The sequence below is a fragment of the Chrysochloris asiatica genome, unplaced genomic scaffold (assembly GCF_000296735.1).
Source record: "Chrysochloris asiatica unplaced genomic scaffold, ChrAsi1.0 scaffold00016, whole genome shotgun sequence".
Lineage (NCBI taxonomy): Eukaryota > Metazoa > Chordata > Mammalia > Afrosoricida > Chrysochloridae > Chrysochloris > Chrysochloris asiatica.
The window spans coordinates 16,136,026-16,157,715 of NW_006408534.1; the positions used below are offsets into that span (position 1 = coordinate 16,136,026).

General features: G+C 44.0%; 1 protein-coding gene across 1 annotated transcript in view; it reads left to right on the forward strand.

Moving 5' to 3' along the window:
- The window catches only part of ADCY3 (adenylate cyclase 3), a 123,100-nt gene that overhangs the window by 5,594 nt on the left and 95,816 nt on the right, over positions 1 to 21,690 (forward strand). The gene's annotated exons all lie outside the window — the stretch shown is intronic.

The following is a 21,690-nucleotide window of genomic DNA, read 5'->3' on the forward strand; positions in this document are numbered from 1 at the left end:
CCAACCTTTCTGTTAGTTGTTGTATACACACTTTGCCACCTGGAGAAGGGGGTGGGTGCTAATGCTTGGTTACTAACTGAAAGGTTAGTGATTTGAACCCAACTCACAGTGCCACGGAGGAAATACATACTTTCAAAAAATCAGGCATTGGAAATTATATGGAACAAAGTTCTATTCTGATTCATATGGGGTCGCGGTTGCCGTGATTCAAAATCAACTGAACGGTAACTGGTTGTAGCAGGTAGATTTGGCCCTCAAAGGTAGGGTGTTGCTGTGGTGGAAGAAAGCACAGGGTATGGGGTTAGGGTGACAGGGAGGGTTATGAGTTGGGAGATTAAGCCGCAACCAGCAGGACTCTCCCACATCCTTCTCTTTGCCGGGTCCTGGCACTATCAGGCTTGTTACTACACAACCTGCCTTTTACAGCCCCAAACTGTCCCTGGGGTGAGGTGAGTAAGCAGGACCAGGCATCAGCTTAGATCTGAAGGGAGGGCAGGAGTGCAATAAATGTAGCAAGACAGTGGGAGCTGTCCTTTGGCAGGGGGCTGCTTCAGAGACCCTTACACCCACACCCAAACACACAGTAACATCTAGTCTAAATGGGCCTTTAGAAGAATAAATCTGTGACACACTGGGAGCTAGGGAACTCTGATAAACTGTTTTATAATGGCCTTATTTTATAACAGAAAGGATACTTGAGAGCAAAATTGTTTCATGGAATTAATACCTGTTAAGTAAGACCTTTAATCACAAGTAATACCATGATGAAACTTTGGAAATGTGATTCCTTTCACACCCACAAATGTCATAGCAAATTCTTCCCCCAGTGGAGGTGCAGTTGGCTCCATAGGGCTGCGGTTCTGCAGTCGAGAACCTGCGAGAGAGCACCCCGTCTGCCAGGCTGGGGCCAGATGTTCTATATGCACCAGCTGTTCAATCTGAGGTGCTACTGGCTCCATTTTACAGGTCAGTAAACTGAGACTCATTGAGGTTGAGAGGAGGTAGAGTAGCTGGATGACTGGGAAGGGGTCACTGGTGAGTGACAAGGTGAGTGGGAAGCAGAGCACACCCCTGAGGCTTCCCTAAGTGTCTCTCTTCCCTGGTCCCCAGGCATCTGGGCTCCTTCCTGCTAGTTTGTCTGGCTAAGCAGTGCCAAGAAGTGGAAGGCCCTAAAATACAATAGGAAGCAGCTCCCCTCCATGGGAACATGAGCAGCAATGAATGAGAATGAGGTGAGGTGGGATGGAATAGAAGCTGGAGTGGAATGAGCAAGAAGACAGGCTGGAAGGGGGGTCGACTAGCCAGAGAGCAGCCTGGTGAAGAGGGGTGTACAGAAAACAGGTTGGGAGGAGGCACATTGAACCTAGTTCTTGGCTGTTAGGCCCAGGGTGAGTTCGAGATACCTACATGCGGGGTAGAAGCAGCTTTCTCTCTCCAGAACGAGTGGGGAGGTGGTGGGAATCAGTACAGGAACTAGAATGGCGAGGCAATGCATAGAAGGGGATTGCTGAGGTCACCAAATTCACCAGGCACATAAGATATCAGTTATGGACCACGTAAACAACTTCGTAAACCGTCACCCCCTCAGTCCCTTCCCCAGCGCGTTTCCCTGCGCCCTTTGTGACCCTTATCTGTGTGTAAACATAGCTTCTCCAGTTTGTCAGCTTCGTGCATATGCAATTTATGGGCCACCTTTCACCCGCATTATTTCACTGACATTTTGCAGTGAACATTAGAGTCCTCGTGTTTATTATTTTAAATCAGCATGTTATAGTCAGATGGCTTTTTCTGGAGAGGAAACGGGTGGGGGTAGGGATGGGGCCAGGTCCACACGCAAGTCCCCATGTCCTGCTGGGCTGCCCACAGAGCTCAAGGAACACACGCAGGCACACTCTCACACACCTGGCCGTGGTGTGTCCCGCAGGCCTAGTCCTAGGAGTTTCTGGGGCTGCAGTTCATTCTTGTCCTGCATTCTCTTCACAGAAGTACAACTGGACAGATTTTCCACTAGAGTGGACTGACCAACCCTGAGTACTATGGATTGAAATGTGTTCCCCAAACCTGTGTTGGAATCCTAACCCCTTTATCTGAGGATTGTCATTCCATCTGGAAATTGGGTTTTCTTTGTTATGTTAATGAGACCATTATCAGTGTGTTGTTATGTACCCTCATGTTGTTGTCGTGAAGTGCTGTCCAGTCCCACTCATAGTGACCCCATATTGGGTTTCTGAAGAGCAACTGGTGAGGTTGAACAGCTGACCTTGAAGTTCAAACTGACTTTGCAGTCCAGTGCATTAGCCCACAACGCCAAGTGACCCTATATGAGGCTTCGGAAGAGCTACTGGTGGGTTTAAACTGCCAGCCTGGCTTTAGCAGTCTAGTGCTTATCCTACACTACTACACCAGGACTCCGTGTAGGATGTGTCTTAAATGTAAACACTTCTGAGAGAGAAGCAGATGAGGCACAGAGAGAGGCAAGCATCAAATACAGAAGAGGAAAAACAGATGCCGTGTGGAGGAACCAGGAAATTATGGAGATGTTGGTAGTGTAGTGGTTACAAATCGGGCTGAGAACTGCAAAGTCAGCAGTTCAAAACTACCAGCCGCTCGGTGGGAGAAAGATGAGGCTTTCTGCTCCTGTAAAGATTAATAGCCTCGGAAACCCTGTTCAGGGTCTCTATGGGTCGGAACTGACTCGATGGCACTTAACAACAACAACAACAACAACTTCTCCCAGAGTGGACTGAGAGAGCCTGCCCCTAGAACTGGTGCCCTGCATTCAGACTTTTCGCCTCTTGTCCTTTGAAAACCACCCACTTATGGTATTTCTGTTACAGCAGAACCAAGAAACTAAGGCACTGAGGAAACATTCAGACCCCCCTTATCCCCACACACACACACTCACTCTTCCCTCCAGTCATAACCTTCCATGAGCACATAGCCTTCCAAACAGATACTCAGGCTCAGAGGCAGCACCAAATGCTGGTCCACGCCCAGCCGTGAAGAGGACAGCCCAAGTGACTGCCATTTATTCAGGTCTCTCTGAGTTTCACCTCCTGAGTTAAGTGGCTCCCAGTAAAAGGCAGATGTTATGATTCTCATCTTACACATAGATAAACTAAAATAGGTGTGACAAATTAAATGACTTGTTTGGGGTCCCATCTCTAGTAAGCAGCATAGCAGGATTTGAACCCAGGTTGAACACATTCCAGAATTCCTTCCTTTTCCCTCAAACTGTGCTCTCTCACCTCCTGGTTGGTCACCTAGTCTATAATACACTAGCAGACCATGGTGGCCTCTTCCAGAAAGGTGTCAGTGCCCTGTGGCACTGTCTGGATTATGTCCTTAGACAAAGGCCAGCTGCTGTAGGTGACCCTGAAACCACCTGCAACCTGGTTCTGGATCTGATGGGACTTGGGCAGCCCAAGTCTGCCCTGGCTGCTGCGTGAAGACGTTACTGGAAAGTCCCCTCCAGGTGTCTAGGATCCATCTAGTGTCTGCTTTCTGCTGGTGTCAGCATAGCCACAGTGCCCAGCATTTCTCCAGCTCCTATGAAGGTGCCAGAACTTGTCCTGGATACATCCATTAGTTGATGCTGTCTGATCTTAACCAGAGTCTCTAGCAGATCATTTTAGAAGGTGCATGCTCAGCTCCAGCCTGGGATGGCATCTTACTTGTAAATAATTTTTTGGGTGATTTTGGTGTGTCCTCCCCTGGTTAGGATGCATAGCTTTATAAGGATGCTGGGATGCTGAGTAAATGGTACATCCTCCTCTGATGCCTTCTCATGGATACAGGCATACACATTCATATTCACAGCACACATACACAGGTAGCTCACCTTGCCAGTGGCCCTGTAGGATAAGCACTTGACCTTAAGGTCAATTTGAACTGCAAGGTCAGCAGTTCAAACTCACCAGCTGCTCCTCGGAAACCCTATACAGTGACTATATTCTGACTCATAGCAATCCTGTATAGGGTTTCCAAGGAGTGGCTAAGTCTGAACCGCTGACCTTGTGGTTCAAACCAACTTTGCAGTCCAGTGCTTTATCCCACAGCTCCACACCAGATTAGGGCCTAGGAAACCCTATTGGGCAGTTTACTCTATCACATAGGGGGATACTGTGAACTGAGTGTCTGAATTGACCCGATAGCACCCAATAACAATTTGAGATATTCTTATGAACTAAGAAATGTGCCAAAGATGCCTCTGAGGAACAAAATAAAATAAGAGTAATATTAAAGTATGCACTGTAATCATAAAAAAACCTCTTACACCTTCCTTCAGAGCCAGATATAATACAGTTCAAACAGGGATAGGTCTTTGGTTTCTCAGCCTACAGCTCACTGGAATGAGGAGGTGTTTCCAGAGACAAAGGTACTGGTGATCATCAAGGAGTTTAGCTGCCTGGTGTTTCAAGTGTTGTGATTGAGTACTAGTAGATGTCCTTATAATGATTAATACATCAAGAAAATTGTCAATTACGTTTAGTATAGTGGAACAGACAATTCCATTCTAAAAGCATCTCTATCAGAAATGGATAAAAACAAGTCTGAACAAAGAAGGATTACATTTGGAATCTCTGGAAAATTCACAAATGCAAAATGGCTTCTTTTCTTCAGTGGCTTTACTGTACTTATAGCCATTTATTGATCCTATATTTCAGTTATCCATTTCTGTTGTTGTTGCTGTGAAGTGGTGTCGAATCGGTTCCGACCCATAGCAACCCTGTATTGGGTTTTTGAGGAGCAGCTGGTGAGCTTGAACCACCAACCTTGCAGTTCAAATGACTTTGCAGTTTGACGCATTAGCCTACAGTGCCACTCCTGGCTGGCTGTGTGCCGTGAAGTCGGTTTCAACTCATAGCGACCCTGTACAGGATTTCCAAGGCGTAAATCTTTACAGGAGCAGAATGCCTCATCTTTCTTCCATGGAATAGCTGGTAGTTTCAAACTGCTGACCTGGTGGTTCGCAGCCCGATTTGTAACCACTACACTATCAGAGCTCCTGGTGCTACCAGTGCCACACCAGGGCTCCTTTATTGTAGGATACACCGCATTTTGTTTATTCATTCATCTGTTGATGGCCAATGATTTATGTGAGCTCTCACACAGTTTTGGTGTCCACCTCCTTGGAAAACTTCCTTACGTTCTTGTGGATCCTAGGTACTTTCTCGCCAGCTGAGTGGTTTTTCTACATCATGTAGCATTGACTAGGCTTACTCAGTTGGCTGCATTCAGCTGGTGCTAGCCTGGTTAAGTTCTAAGGAGACTTTCTTCATGTGTCTGGAGCCTTTGAGCTACTTCACATGACCTCTCCATGTGTCTTCTTTCCAACATGGTGGTCTCAGGGAAGAAGTGGAAACTTTCAGTTATTTTAAAGACTTGACTTGTTACTGTTGATCAAAACAAGTCATAAGGCTAGCGGGCCATATGTACGTAAAAGGAAATTGATTTGATCCCTTAGTGTGAGAGTGGTCTGTGCATACAGCCATCTTTGAAGGTTCACTACCAAACTAGGCAGCCTATGGCTCCACTTGAGAATGCTGAGAAGGGACTAAATAAAACCATGAGTTTGGGTGGGATGCAAAATTCTCTGTGGTCATACGACGCTTCAAAAGTTAGAAATGTAGTCCACAGCAGAGAGTATTTCAACTTTTTAAGGTGTTGATTCTCTGTGGGATCCAGCCCATCATTTCGGAAATGTCCAGAATGTTTTAGAAACTGCACTGCACACACAAACATACATTGCACATACATGATGGCTTGTAGCTCATTTGCATGGACTGTACTTTTCTTGACATTCATGAGAGGACTTCCTTCTCTTTGAGCTTGCCATTTCCTCTCTGTGCAAGGGGGTGCACCAAGTTACCTGGAGCAGTCCCCTTCCGGGGGCACGCAGGCTGATCATGACCCGGAACCAATCCTGCCCCTTCCTCCATGTGTAAGCTAGATGGGTAGTCATCTGTCTTCCTTTTTCACTTATGTAGGTCCTTCAGAAGGTATGTGTTGGCAGGTGCCATTTACCTTAAGGAGAGATTCAGACTTGAAGTCAAATGTACAGCTTCCCACAAGTACCTTCGATGTGACCGTTGCTGTATAAATATTTGTTGAATGCACGAATTTCTTTTACCTTTACTTTCTTCCTCATAAATTCTCTTTGAAGTTAGTAAATAGGGCTAGATCTATGCCAGTGGGAATGCTCTGGTGTTAATCTAAGTGACTTGAGAATGATTTTTTACAGGCAAGATTTCTGACTATTCAAGTGTGCTGATCAATTCTCCTCAGGTTCTTTTTGGTCTGAGTAAAAAGCAGGAATAGAGGAGGATTTCAGGAGCCCAGGAAATGAATCATTGACATCCTGTTGGCCTAGTTTTCATCTCATTCTTGGGCAAAAATGATTTTCATAGGATCTCACTGAAGAGTGGCAGAGTAGAGTTGGATTTATTAGCCTCCCACCTCCTCTGGTTGTTCCTCCAATCTGATGAGAAACTACAGTCCTTCCATTTTTTATCAAGCATTTCATCAGACCCCGGGCATTGTTCTAGCAGGGTATATACAATGACTGTTCTCAAGGAACACACAGTCTTGTCTATCATACACATCCTGTTAGAGAGAGCCTGCCCAGGGCAACTGAGGAAGGCATCCAAAAGGCTAGACACTGAGTTGAATATTGAAGGATGAGCAGGAATTGTCTAGGTGGAGTGGTGGGAACAGGGCATTCTCTTCAGAGTCATTGGAGGTTCTCCCTTGCCTGGGCCTGCTGAGAATTACTGCGTGGCAGGAGCATGTGTGGGTGGCAGGTGCCGAATAGACAAGGTGCAGAGAGTCAGATGGTGAAGAGCTAAGGAATTTAGACTTTATTATTAAAATGATGGGGATTCATGGAAGAACTTTGAATAGGGGAAATGTAAGATCTGGTTTGCATTTAGAAAAATCATTTTAATGGTCTTGAGTGAGGCTCAGACCTTGTAGGAGGCAATTGAAACAATTCACACAGAAACTATGAGGGCCGTCCACCAAAATGGAAGCAGGAACTCGAGTTTAGCTTGAGGTATCTGTGGAACAGCCAAGTGTAACTATCAGATTTGTTGTTGTTGTTGTTATTAGGTGCCATCGAGTTGGCACCGACTCATGGTGACCTTATGCACAGCAGAAAGAAGCACTGCCTGATCCTGGGCCAACATCACTATTGTTGCCATGCTTGAGCCCATTGATGCTGCCACTTTGCCAATCCATCTCACTGGGGGTCTTCCTCGTTTTCTCTGACTGTCCACCTTACCAAACATGATATCCTTCTCCAGTGACTGGTCCCAATTAGTCAGTGGGTAATTCTTGAGGTTCAGATCGACCCAGAGGTGTCTCAGAAGAAAGTCTTGACTCTCTACTTCTGAAAAATCAGCAATTGAAAACCTTGTGGGACACAGTTTTGTCTGCCATACATGGGTTGCCCTGAGTCAGAGTTAACTAGATTGGCATCACCGTGGTGGTCACAGTGCGTAGCTCTGTATACGAGCCTCTTGTGCTCACATTCTGGAACTTAGACGAAGGAAAGATGAGAGTTCCAGATTTAGAACTTGTCATCATTTAAATAGCATCCAAAGCCTCGGGAGAGTATGTCGAATCAGAAGAGAAGATGGCTTAGGTCCCTTCATCATTAGGAAATAGCCTGTGAGCGAGGGGACAAGGGATGAAGGGCTTCCCAACATGGAGTACCCATGCCTCTCCCTGTCTCTGGTTCCTACCCGAGCACCTACTTTGTCCCAGTGCCCTGTGATGGGTAGAGGAACTTTTGGGAAGCAGGAGGCTTCCAGTACGTTGTTGAATGGTGTTTTACACCATTGCTTGAGAAAGTTTTAGAAAGCCAGGTGAAGCAGGGTCAAGATGTCAGATGACGGCAGCAAAGAAGGAGAAAGGGAAGCAGAGAACTCAAGGAGAAAGTGGAAGTGTTAAAAAACAAAACGTGTATGAATTGTTGAACAGAAATCGAACCGTTTGCTCTGTAAACTTTTACCCAAACCACAGCTTATGAAAAGAAAAAGGTGTTAGGTGAGGGGCTGCTGTTGTCACTGTTTTCCCTGGCAGTCACGGATGTGGTAAATGCTGTTTCTTATACCGTGGTGTTATTGTTGTTAAGTACCATGGAGTCGGTTCTGACTCATAGTGACCCTGCACAGGGTTTCTGAGGCTGAACTGCCGACCTTGAGGTTAGCAGCCCGATTCATAACCATTACGCTACCAGAGCTCCTATACTGTGGTGTAGGAGGAGGATAATGTATATAGAGGCACTTTGTTACTGTGTGATGTCGAGTTGATTCTGAAGTGTCACTATGAGTCAGAATTGACTGGACAGAACTTAACAACAATAGCACAGGGTAGAACTGCTCCGTTGAGTTTCCTGGGCAGTAATAATTATGGGAGCACATTCCAAGGCCTTTTATATTGTGGATCAGCTGTTGAGTTCCAACTGTTGACCTTTCACTTAGCAGCTGAGTGCTTAGCTGCTATACCATTAGAACTCCTTAGAGACACTTTGCAAGCTTTATGTTGTTGATGTTTAAGTGCCATCGAGTTGGTTCTGACTCACAGTGACCTTGTATAGGGTTTCTCAGGAGTGGCTGGTGGATTTGAACTTCCAGTCTCATGGTTTGCAGTCCAGTGCTGCTCCTACAGCACCACACCAGAGGTCCTATATAGCACCATGGAATGGTGGTTATTTCTTTCTTGCACTTACATTAATCTTGGTAAATCATCTCTGAACTTTGATCTGTGACAGGGTCAGACGAAGTTTATTCCTTGTTTTTTGTTTTCTTTTGTTTTGTTTTTAATTTCTCTTGTCTGTAATCAACTGACTCTCCCTCATTGTGAAAGGATTATTTTTTAAGAATGTCTTTAAATTCTAATATGCTGCATAGTATTGCAGAAACTTTGAAAACAAGAAAAAAAAAATACTATCTTAGAATAAACAGTTTTTATGTGCTCTTTTCCAGTCTTTCAGATAGAAAGTTTTACAAAATGGTACACATATTACCCTTGCTTTCTTAGTTGACTTTATATCATAGACTTTTTTCTATTTTAAATGAATCTTCCCAGTCATCATTTTCAGCGGTGGCATACCACAATACTGGCTAAATGTACTATAATTAGTTCAAGTCTTCATTTTCTGCAGGGCATTTGGTTGTTGTTGTTGTGAGGTGCCATCGAATCGGTATCCACTCATAGTGACCTTATGCGCAGCAGAATGAAACACTGCCCGATCCTGGACCAACCTCACTACTGTTGCCACGCTTGAGCCCATCGATGCTGCCACTTGGCCAATCCATCTAGTTGGGGGTCTTCTTTTTTATGTCTGACCCTCCACCTTACCAAACATGATATCCTTCTCCAGTGACTGGTCCTTCCTGACAATATGTCCGAAGTATGAGAGACGTAGTTTGGCCATCCTGGTCTCCAAGGAGCACTCTGGCTGCACTCCTTCCAAAATGGATCTGTTGGTTCTTTTGGCAGCCCATGGCACTTTCAATATTCCCCTCCAACACCATAACTCAAAAGCATCAATTCTTCTACGGTCTTGTGAGTTGCTGTGATTCTGAAAGCTATGCCACTGGTATTTTAAATACTAGCAGGGCATTTGGTTACTTTTAGTTTATTAATTTCCATATTTCTCATTTATATTTTATTCATATTATTATTTATGTGTAATATCAGCAGGCCTGCGTCGCTCTCCTCTCCCCTCCCATTCATCTTACATCTCATGTGATAGCGTGAAGGGGGCTTTCAGGGACACTCCAGCCAAGCTCTTGAAGCAGCCAAGGTGCCCCCACAATGTAGAGCTGCTTTTCCCTTCCTTGGAGTTGCCTAGAAGGTCTTCTTCATCAGAGTCGATACTAACAATGACCTAGCACCTGGAGTAACAACCATTTTCTGTATCTGCTCATGTCAGGCCGTGTCCTGTAAGGTCATGTGCATACATTCATGCACCCATCACCACACTAATTCATTCTCCCCATTTTATAGAGGCAGGAAGTAGGCTCAGAGGCACTCTACAAACTCTATGTTGTTGTTGTGAAGTGCTGTCGAGTCGGTTCTGACTCATAACGAACCTGTATAGGGTTTCTGAGAAGCAGCTGCAGGATTTGAACCCCCAACTTGTGGTTAGCAGCCCAGTGCTTTCCTACAGCGCCACAGAGCTGAAGAGTGTGAGCCTGTAATCACTGACAGAGTTGCCCTGCTCTGGGTCAGTGCCTCAGTCCCAGCCCAGAAGACAAACTACCCTTAGCATCTGCTTCTGATCTAATTTCCTCTCTGGACATGACTGACTGGGATTTTTGGAGTTTGTAGCAGAGAGAAGGATGCACCAAACTACAGAGCTGACATTTTCTTCCCAGGGAAGGTGGGCAAGTCCAACTGTCATTTGGGCTGATCACTCAGGCTTATAGAAACTTAGTCCATGTGAATAAATTCCCCAGGACCTGTTCCCCTTGGGTTAAGAACTCAGCCCTCAAGAGGAAGCCCAGGAGCCTACTTGGAGCCAGTGTCCCATAAGACCTGAGCTGGGACATGAGACTGCCCCAGCCCTGCCTTCCTAGGTCTGAGTCAGCTGACAAACACATTACATTTCATGAGACCAGTCTTGAAATAGCATGTGAACAACAAACCACAATCACGGAAATCTTGTGAATGTTCAAATCTAGTTTATTTATGCTGGGATTTGAATGGGTGGGCTTTCTTCTGAAATATGTCATTTTCATCACTGTCTAAAACAAAGAAAGTATCTTGAAGAGAAGAAAGGAAAAGGATTTCATTAATAATCAAAGTGAAATTCTTAGGAACCACAAAGAGGAATTTTACTGAAGGAAAGAGCTGAAAACATAGTTGAAGGAAGGATATAAAATGGATAAAAGGGAAAAAGAGTGAGGTAGCTGGCCTAATGATTTCTACATTCATGTAGCGCTGTAGGATAAGCACATGACTGCTAACCACAAGGTTAGCGATTCAAACCCACCAGTTGCTCCTCAGAAACCCTATTCAGGGTTGCTATGAGTTGGAAGTGAATTTACGGCAGTTAACAACAGTATGTAGATAATAAGTAAATACTGAATAAGTGGTAAAGAAAAATCAGTAAATTAAAAGTAGCCACATGTTCCAGAGAAAAGGAATTATTGTTAAATCAGGGGTCAGGGCATCTGACAATTAGTTCAATAATGAGAGAAAAAACAAAACAAAGACATTAACAGGGAATTGGGACCTAGGAAGCAAAGGCTGCCAAGTCAGTTGTTCTTTATTGCCTTCTAAATGTTAGAATTATGGTATTGGCAAGGAATACTGAAAGTATCCTAGCCTGCTAGAAGTATAAACAAATCTGTGTCGAAAGAAGTATAGTCCAAGTCCTCATTATAAGCTAGGATAAGTGAGAGTTCGGCTCTCATATTTCAGACGTGCTACCAGGAGGAGGGACCAGTCCCTGGAGAAGGACATCATGAGTGGCAAAGGGAAAGGTCCCCCAAGGCAGTGGATTGATAAGTGGCAGCAAAAATGGGCACAAACATAATAATAATTGTGAGGATGGCATGTGACTGGGCAGTGTTTTGTTCTATTACGGATCGAGTCGCTATGAGTCGGAACAGACTCAACAGCACCTAGCAATAACCAATGTTAGAATAAAATTTTCAGATGACATTACCCATGAGGACAAAGAATACTGTACTTTATTGTTTTTACTGTTTCACTGTGAATTATATGATAGTTTACATGGGACAACATTAGTTTTACATTCATTCTATCGTATATTGTTTCATTGCAATGGTTCCAATCCTCTCCATGCATCATCAACCAAACAAAGGGTATACCCTGCAAGCCTGCCCCCTACACTCCCCCCCCCCCCCCCAGTCTTCAGCACATAGTCCCTCTCCCTCTCTAGATCTAAAGTCCCCAGCTGCTCCATCGCTCCACATCATCATCTCTGCCTCCATCTTAGGCATCACTGCTTCTCTGGGTAGGGTCCCGCTCTCGGCTCTTCTCCTTTGATGGTCCTAGGGATCTCCGCTCCTAGACTGGAAAGTTAATCACTCCCCTCCTTGCTATAAAATGTCTACCTTTACATTTCCAACCCTCACAATCATTCCTGATAACAGTTATTCACTATTGTATCACAAGAGACCTATCCGCATCTCCTTTCATCAGCCCTGCCTAGAAAGATTGGGTACTACTCAGCGGAGAATCTACCTTCCTCCACGTCCTAGGTTCCCTCTTGAAAGCTTGTAAGCCAGTCACTTCTTGCTTTTGTAGCCCCCGCCCCCCATTTTGGGTAGCCAATGTCCAAGTTGCCCATCCCTGTCTACTCTGTGTGTGGAGCGGGTGGGAATGATTCTTGCTGTAAGGATTTGTTCCCTCTTTTGAGCTACTGCATCTATAGGTGTAGGTCAAATTCATCAAATTCTATCAGATTACTCTTTTTTTTTCCTCTTCTTTCTTCTTCTGGTTGAGCTCTGACCATCCAGTCATTGAAGCCAGGTCAAGTGGGTATTATCTGCAAGTGTGGGTGTTCTTGTGCATATGCCCTCTATTTTTATCAGCTGCACGCTTCACTCTCCACATTGTAGGGCTTAGCTCGCCACTTCATTGCTGGTTTTCCCTCACTTCCCCTTATTAGTGACGAGCGTGGTCACCAATCAGAGCATGTATTCCCATTGAGTCTTATTCTTGGAAGGGGTTTGCACTGAGGGGACTCGACCACTTGCCTTGATGTTTCCTGAGTAAGCAGCTTGTTTGTTGTAGTAAGAGTCCATCTGTCTCTATTGTTTTGTATTTTTCCTGTAGGTGTTTTTTTTTTTCAAGAAGTATCTTCTGTTCTTGTAGCCGCTCCAGGCTGGTCTGCTCGTCCTTTCAAGTGGAAATTTCCCATCTCTGGAGATCTGGATGTGGTTTAGACTTCTACCTATAGTGTTATGTATTTCAGAGGCTCCTCAGGAAGCCTCCTTCACTGGGCACATTGTATTCCCATTTTAGGTATTCCAATCAGTTATAGGCAGAAGACGGGCTCACAAGCTTTCTATGGTGATGTTTCTGACTATTCCTTTCTCTCCCCCTCCAGTGTCTATTTTATATTACAATGCAAGGAAAACCAAGATTCAAAAGACAGCCAAGTATCTTAACATTATTCCCCCCCCCTTTCCCCATTACAACCATGTCTCAATCTCTGTATCCCAGAGTCCTGCAGTTCCAAGGTTGTGCATACATCATTCTTTACCTCAGTCCCACTTAGCCCATTCAAACCTACCTAACTGTTCTCCCATCTGCTTTGTTCTTCCATTCCCCTCTCCCTTCTTGTATATTGCCCCCCTTCCCAGCGCTCAAACTTTCCTGTGTCTAATCCCTGCCCTGTGCTCCACCTTCCCCTCCCTCCCCTCACCCACTCCCAACATCCCAGCAATCAACAAAGAATTCCCCTTACCCCCCTTTAGTATGGGTTCTTTTTCTTAGTCTTTTACAGTAGTGGTCCTATGCAGTATTTCTCTTTTTGTGACTGACTAATTTCACTCAACATAATGTCCTCAAGATTCATCCATGTTATGCGGTGGCTTGCCACTTCCTTGTAAAGAATACTGTACTTTTGATTTTTTTTTTTTTAATTGCACTGTGGCAGTGGCCTTTTCACATAAAATATCTTCTTTTTATACCTTATATTCGGAGGAATGAGTTAAGAATAGGTAACAAGTGAGAAGAACAGTAAAGAAATCCTCTGGAATGATTTGGAGGTTCACCAGATTTATTCTCTTGCATCAGGTTCAAGAACTTGAGCTATATGAATCTCGGTTCCATTATTTAGAATTATTTAGAATAAAAGCATTCTGGTTATGAAGTGATAGCACCATATTTGTACCACAGGGTGGCTTCACTGCCTCCCTGTACTGTAAATACTTTGCTGTTCACCAGGGTTAGTGATTGGATTTCAGTTTGGAAAGGTTCTCAGAGCACAGTATCCAGCAGTTCTGAAATCCCTCCTATGATGTCCCTAACCCCTCCTTATCTAGCGACCACTTCTATCTCCTGAGAGGAGGGAAACTCACTAATTGAGCAGCCTAATTGCTCTGCAGGCCTTGAGAAGACTATTAACAAATACCATTTACATGGACATTGGAAGTACCTCTAATACAGTTTGTCATTGCACGTTAGTCTCAATGCACATTAGTCTCAAGTTCGTTTGTTAGATCCAAACACAGTAAAGAAGTCCCTTTATCTGACAGGTCAGTTCATGTCAAAACTTAAATTGTTGTGGTAGTGGTTACACAACTGTACAAAAAACATAGAAAACTACTCACCGAAGAGAGTGAATTTTACTGTATGTGATCAAAAGGGAATTAAAAACAATAGATGATGGTAAACAGATGGTATCAATATAATGTGATAAAAGATGATACAACCAAGGGAGTTAACTTGGATGGGACACAAGGGAACATTTTGAGATGATAGAAATGTTCTCTAGTGAGGTCTGGTAGCGTAGTGGTTACGAATTGGGCTGCTAACCTCAGGGTCAGCAGTTCGAAATTACCAGCTGTTCCGTGGGAGAAAGATAAGGCTTTCTGCTCCCGTAAAAATTTATAGCCTCGGAAACCCTGTACAGGGTCACTATGAGTCAGAACCGACTCCACAGCACATAACAACCAACAAAGAAATGTTCTCTAGCTTCATTGTGGAGCTAGTCACACAGTTGTTGACATTTGTCAAAACTCATCAAATATATACTTAAAGTGGGTGTATTTTACTGCATGCAAACCATACAAAACTCAGTAAAGTATAAATATGTAGGTATAAATTTAGGAGTTTGGGGGAGCATTGTCTTTCACTCCTGGGAACTTTAGGTAGCAGGCCTTAATGAAAAATGAATTAGTGTCAACATAAAAACTTAAGTTCATGCAGGATAGAGAAACTTGGTGCTGGGCGAGGCCAGGATGGCTCTGGAGCGCTTGCTCCGTTGCCTAACATGCTATTGAAAGACATGGGGTGAGGAGATGCGTCTTCACCGGACCAGTCAACAAAGTTGCACACACATACATACCACACATACACATGCCCATACACAGCTGCTTGTGGCTGGGAGTATGTTTGCTGCCCTGGCCTCCTGCTGACCACGGCCAGGTCCCCTGATGGCCTGCCTCAACTGTCTGTTTCTGTCTCCTAGCTGGAGCAACAGAGATGAGCACTCCTTACCAAGTTCTTCAGAGTCAGCCACCTCCCCTGCGCAGTCTACTCTCCTTCTCTTACAGAGATGCCGTATTTGTTGTTGATTACCGACAAGGTGTAATGTTATCTGTATGCCTGCTGACGGACATTCTATTTCTCACCTGTCTGCTTACTTATTTTTTCGCTGTACTACACATGTATGGCAGTGTTATTTACTTTCTTTAAAATAAAAATGTATTTATTTTTGAGTATAGGCTGGAAACTTAGTGAAAAAACGAATCAATTAATTAAAAACTAAACCAATTACTGCTTATTTCCATGTGTGTTGGAAAACTGTGCTCGATAGGGTCTTCAAGGCTCCAGACCTTTCTTCCATGCTGCCTCTGGGTGGGTTCCAGCTATCAGCCTTCTGGTTAGTAGCCAAGTGGTAAACCATTTGTGCATCCAGGTGTGCTTTGAAACAGAGTGAGTTCTTCCAGGATTTTTGGGAAGGAGGCTGATGCATCAGTTGTTATTATATTGAGCCACATGAAATTACTGATATCCAGCCATTTTCAACTTGCAAAAACTGGCAATATGCTGTGGCTCAATCTAATAAAAGGAGCATGTGTTCATTACGGAAAGCCTGGGAACATTAAGTCAATATTATTCCTAGCATTGTCCCTCAAGGGTAACTACTGTTAACTTTGGGCCCCTTTTTACAAATAGATAGATAAGAATATTGATTTTTATATATTATGCAAGTACTTATTGTAAAAAATATAATTCAACCAAGACAAGAGTGTACAAAATAAAAAGTGAAAGCCCCTCTTCCCTCCCTTGTTACCTTGCCATAGATAACCATTGGTAACCATTTGGTGTTTATACTTCTAAGAGTCTTTCTGTAATGAAGATAATGTACAGTTAGGATTGATGGATTGTTTACACGTGTGTGCAGATCATTGAAGCAAAACTTTCAGCTCTACTGTCCTACATGGAATTGAACTTTTCCTCTCAAGATTACAGATTGCATCTATAGCCTGTAGCCCTCACCTTCAGCTAGGCAGTTCCGTTCAGGGTCCACACTGGGAACCCTTCAAGAGATGCAGCCACTCTTCTGCTCTGGCCCCACCTGAGACATTTTGGAGGAATCGCTCCAGGTCCCCTGAGCAGGAAACCCTGGGACAATCCAGCTTAACAGGCTGATGGCAAGAGTAAACAACAGCACTGTAGTGGAGAGCAAGGTCTCACAATTGGCTGTGTTGTTTTTCATCAGGACTTGCTAAGGCATCCAAAACAACAAAGTCATCAACTCACAGGACAAAAGAGAGAGGGTGGCAGTGTGTGCAGAAGGGGACAGTGTGCAGGGAAGGCCCTCCAGGGCTTGGGTCCAGCTCATTGGGAGCTCTGGGCAGCTCACCTTACTTCCCTGGACCCTGTTGGAGGGTGTGGAGCTACGTACTGTGCACGACAAGAGCTGATATTTTTTGAGTTCCTTATTTTGCTTGTTTTCACATCATCTTATCAACGAACAGGAATCAAGTTCAGACTTTGCACCTCTGTGGGTTTTGGGACCTTAGCCCGCTGTCCGTCTTAAGTGAGGATGATGGGGGAAGGGGGAGAGTTCCATCAGGTTCCAAGACTGGTTCCACCCTTCATAGCTCTGTGATCTCAGCCAGGTTACTTAACCCATTCTGTGCCTTCTTTACTAAATCTCTGAATGAGCTACTATAGAAAAAGCTCTTAGAATGGTTCCTGCCTCTTAAGATTTCTATGATGATGACTATGCCAGTTCTCAGGGGTTGTGGTAAAGAATCTATGAGACGTATATGAATGCACTTTGTAAACTACAAAGCCTCACTCAGATGCAAGTATTGCTAATATTCTATGTTGGTAAAACTATATATGTATAAAAGGAAGCATATATTTACTTGGACTTCTAGTGTGGCACTGTAGGAAAAACACTGGACTGCGAGCTACAGAGTCAGAGGTTCAAACCCACCAGCTGCTCCTTAGAAACCTTATACAGTATTGCTATGAGTGGGAACAAACTCGATGGCAATTTAACAGCAACAACATCTATTTATCTATATATGTTTGTATTGGAAGTACCAGACTGCATTTTGCTTGGATAGAGTTGACAAATAGGGATGAGTTTGGGTTTTCACTTAAGGGTTGTCATTGTTTCTGCTGCTTGCTCTCTCCCGCTGCCCACTCTGTTTCCACCTCTGGAGGGATGGCCTTGGGGAGCAAGGGATCCAGGAGACATGACAGAACATTTCCAGAGAGGCCGCTGAGGCCCAGAGGGAAAGTGACTTGGCCAGGGTCACATACTGTAACAGTGTTGTAGCCAGGATGGAAACTTTGGTCTCCTGGCTCCCAATTCATGCTCATCCTACCCCGCTGAAGTAGGGACTAGTGTACACCATGGCACCAGGGACCTACATCAGGTACAGGAAATAGGAGCTCAAAACCCAAAGGTATTTTTCTATGAACACTCAGAGTTTGTTCATGAATGTCATGTGCTGTTCTGCTTTGGGAACATATGTGCAGATGGGAGAATCTACGAAGGGAGGTGGGTGGGAACGATGGAGGGGTATCAGAGGCAAGTGACACTAGGGAGACAAGGGCAGTGAAGGCAACAATGGAGTGAGAGGAAGCATCTGTTCAGGCAGAGGGTTGTGGAGTGTGTATTGTACAGAGAGGATGAAGAGGGTGGGCAGGTGGCCTGAGCTGGAGGGGCTGGTCTTGGAGCCTTCTGCAAGTTAAGAGGATGTCCTTGGGCTTCAGATCGCCTGCTGGGAGATGTACTGCCTGAGTGCTTAATTTTACTTCATTCTCCCAATCAGGGGAATTTCTCTGGGGTTTCAGTCCTCATCAAGGCTAGCCCCTGTCCCCCAGAGACCAGGAACCTGGAGCTGTGTGGTGTCCTGGGATATTTCTGCCAACTCCTGCTCCCCTGGCTTTAGAAAAAGGAAATCAGATTCTTGAATGGTTATTTTCCACTCTTGAGAGGCTACATTGAGAAAATGGTCGGAGAGTGAAGATCCTCAGCAGGTATTTCCTCTGGCCCCCATATAATTGACTTAATCTGCTCTGTGACTCTTTTTCCCTGAGGAAAAAGATGGTGCCTGACTCACTCTTTCCCTCTAGAAGTGCTGCATGCTCAGCTTCTCCCTCAGAGGAAAAGCCTGTATAGACACATTTTGACATAATCATTATTCTTACTCGTGTTATACTGATAGTGACATCTAGTTCCATCCTTCCTTCTGGGTCTGAGGGTAAGGCTTATCCCTAGAAGATTGGAAGGGAGTCCCTGGAGGTCTTTCACAGACGACTGAGGAGGCAGCTCGCGTGAGAATAAGAGGAGGACTCATCCTGCCTCACGTTAGGAGAGGCCCCATGAAAGAGGCAACATTGAGCTGAACCATGAAGGACACACTGGATTTTGAGTCATAGATTGGTAGGGAGGGGCAGAGGCAATTGCTTATAAGCAAAAGATCCAGGGTATGACCATATCTGGGATGACAGAGAACCTTTGGCTGGAGAATTCGGTGTGTGAGTTAGTAAGAGAGAGGGCTGGAAAGGAATCTGGAATTAGAATCATTGTTGCTAAGTGCTGTTGAGTCAGTTCCAACTCATAGTGAACAAAAATCAACTGATGAGTTTGAACCATCAACCTTGGGTTTAGCAGTCTAGTACTCTTCCTTTGGTGCCATACCAGGACTCTTGAATTAAAAGACTGAAAAAGCTAGTGAGATAGGTTTGACTACATTTTGTAGGCAATGGGGAGCCACTGAAGATTTTGGAGCAGACAAATGAAGATTTTGGAGCTATCCTGCAGGAAGATTATTCTGGCAGCAAAGTATGAGCGCTGTCAGTAGCAGATTATGCAGGGAGTTGTCAGCACATGGTGGAATATAGGGACGTGGAGTAGAGAGGGAATCATCTAGCCAGCATATATCGAGAGCCTGCTATATACTTAGGCATTGTTGTTGTTGTTAAGTTCCATCGAGTCTATTCTGACTCATAGCAACCCTGTATAGGGTTTCCAAGGAGCAGCTGGTGAGCTTGAACCACCAACCTTGTGGTTCAAACTGACCTTGTAGTCCAGCACATTAACCCGCACCTTAATCTATTAGAAGGTGCAAAATAGAGAAATAGTCTTGGTTGCTACCCTTGATTAACTGCCCATCTTTCTGTGAATACGTCCACAGACTCTCATAAACTGGTGAGAGAATATTTCAGACCCACCTATTAGAAAGCAAAAGGAGAGAAGAGCAGACCAGCACATTCGGTGAAGTAGTAAGGCAGAGATGGAGGGAGGGAGTAACACTGGTCAAATACCTACTTCATGCCAGGCTCTGCGTAAAGTTTCCTGGTCCTCACTCCAACCCCTTGGGGATTTTAGGGAGAGACCAAAGTGCTTTCCCAGGGACACTGGCCAGTGGGAGGTGGAGCTAATGCTCATCTTCTACAGTGGTCTTTGAACCAGGCCTTGAAGTTAGTTAGAGATAATGTGGGGGACACATTTGATGGCAAGTAGCAGACAAAAGGCTGATGTGGCTGGATGAGAAACCAGGGCTGGTGAGTATGGAAAGTTGGAGATACGAGTATGGTACTCGAGAGGAATACCATTGAAGCCAGATTTGTGCTAGGTTAATAGCATTCTGCTCCTAGTCAAGGAATCAAAGAGTAAAGCAGTCCAGAATAGCCCTCCCACTGTAAACTGAGGTATAGGAAAACTCGGTTTTCGGTCATTGGATATAGGCAGTAGAGAAGTGCCCTGTGAGTCCTCAGAAAAGCAAAGCAAAGTAAGCTTAATCACATAGACTTTCTGCCTGAAGTTGGGAAGCCAAAGTTTCTGGAATTTGTGGAGCTTGTGGAATAATGTCGAGCAATATAACGTATGTGAAGTCCTAGAAGAGCAGAGAGGGAGAACATGAAAAACATTTGAAAAAGTAACTATGGAAAAAAATTCAAATTTGATGAAAACTATAGACCCCATAGATAACAAGCTGAACAAAACCCAAATGAGTATAAAGGATAAAAACATAGAAAATCATACCAAGGCCCATCATAGTCAAATTACTTAAAACTATTGATAAAGAGAAACTCTTAAAGAACTAGAAAAAAGCAGACACATTCCATATAGAAGAACAAAGATAGGAGCGACATCTGATCTCTGGTTAGAAACAATGCAAGGTAGCAGACAATAGAGCAGCATCCTTATGAAGTTGTCAGTTGTCGTTGCATTGATTCTGGCTCAGGGTGACTCCTTGTGTGCAGAATAGGATGGACTGCTTTAGATTACCACCAGACCTGTCTCCTGAGACTCCTCTGGGTGAGTTTGAGCTGCCAACCTTTCAGTAAGTGATCAAGCAGTTTATACCACTCAATCTAGAATTCTATACTCAACAAAAAACTTGAAGGTGAACTAAATACTGTTTTTTTTATTTTTAGACACACACCATCAGCAAACATGCACAACAAAAATGTTAAGGGAAGAAAGAAAGAAAGAAAGGAAAAAAAAAAGTAAAGGGAAGCTTTTTATATGTAGAAGAAAAATGATAATAGATGCAAACTTATATACAAGGGGATGAAGAGGGCCTGAAATGATACATATATAGGAAGATATGAAAGATTTTTCACATGTATTTGTTATTAAGTACAATTGAGTCCGTTCCAAATCTTAGAGACCCTATGCCCAGTAGAAGGACACACTGCCAGCCCAGCCCTGCACCAGCCTCACCAGCCTCACAATTGGTATGTCCACTGTTGCTGCCACTGTGGCAGCCCATCTTGTTGTAGAGCCTCCTTTTTTACTGACCCTCCATTTTACCAAGCATAATATCTTTGTCCAGGGATTGGTCTCTCCTGAAAACATGTGAAGCAAAAATAAGAAGTAATAAAAAGTAAGAACAGAAACCAGTGGACAAATAATAGGGAAAAATCAGTGAATCCAAAGCTGGTTCTTTGAAAGCATCAATAAGGTCAATAAGCCCCTAGCTAGACTGATCAGGAAAATGAGAAAAAATACAAGTCACCAATTTGTTGTTGTGCTTAAGTGCCGTCGAGTCGGTTCTGACTCGTAACAACCCTGTATAGGGCATCCAAGGAGCAGCTGGTGAGTTGGAACTGCTAACTTTGAGGGTCAAACCAACCTTATGGTCAAATGCTTATCCTACTGGGAGTAACAGAGGTAGTGACTATCCATCCTACGAACATTAACAGAATAGTAAAATAGAGTTATAAACAATTGTATGCTAATAAATATGCCAATTTAGACAAATTGACATAAACTATCGAAGTTGAATAGCCTTACATTCATTGAAGAAATTAAATTTGTAGTTTAGAAACTTCCCTCAAAAAACTCCAAACCCAGATGGCTTCAGTGTTGAATCCTACCAAACATTTAAGAATGAAATAAAATTGTGTGGATCATGACAAGCTATGTACAACATTGCGAAGTATGAGTATTCCGGAACATTTAATTGTGCTCATGAGGAATCTGTACCTGGACCAAGA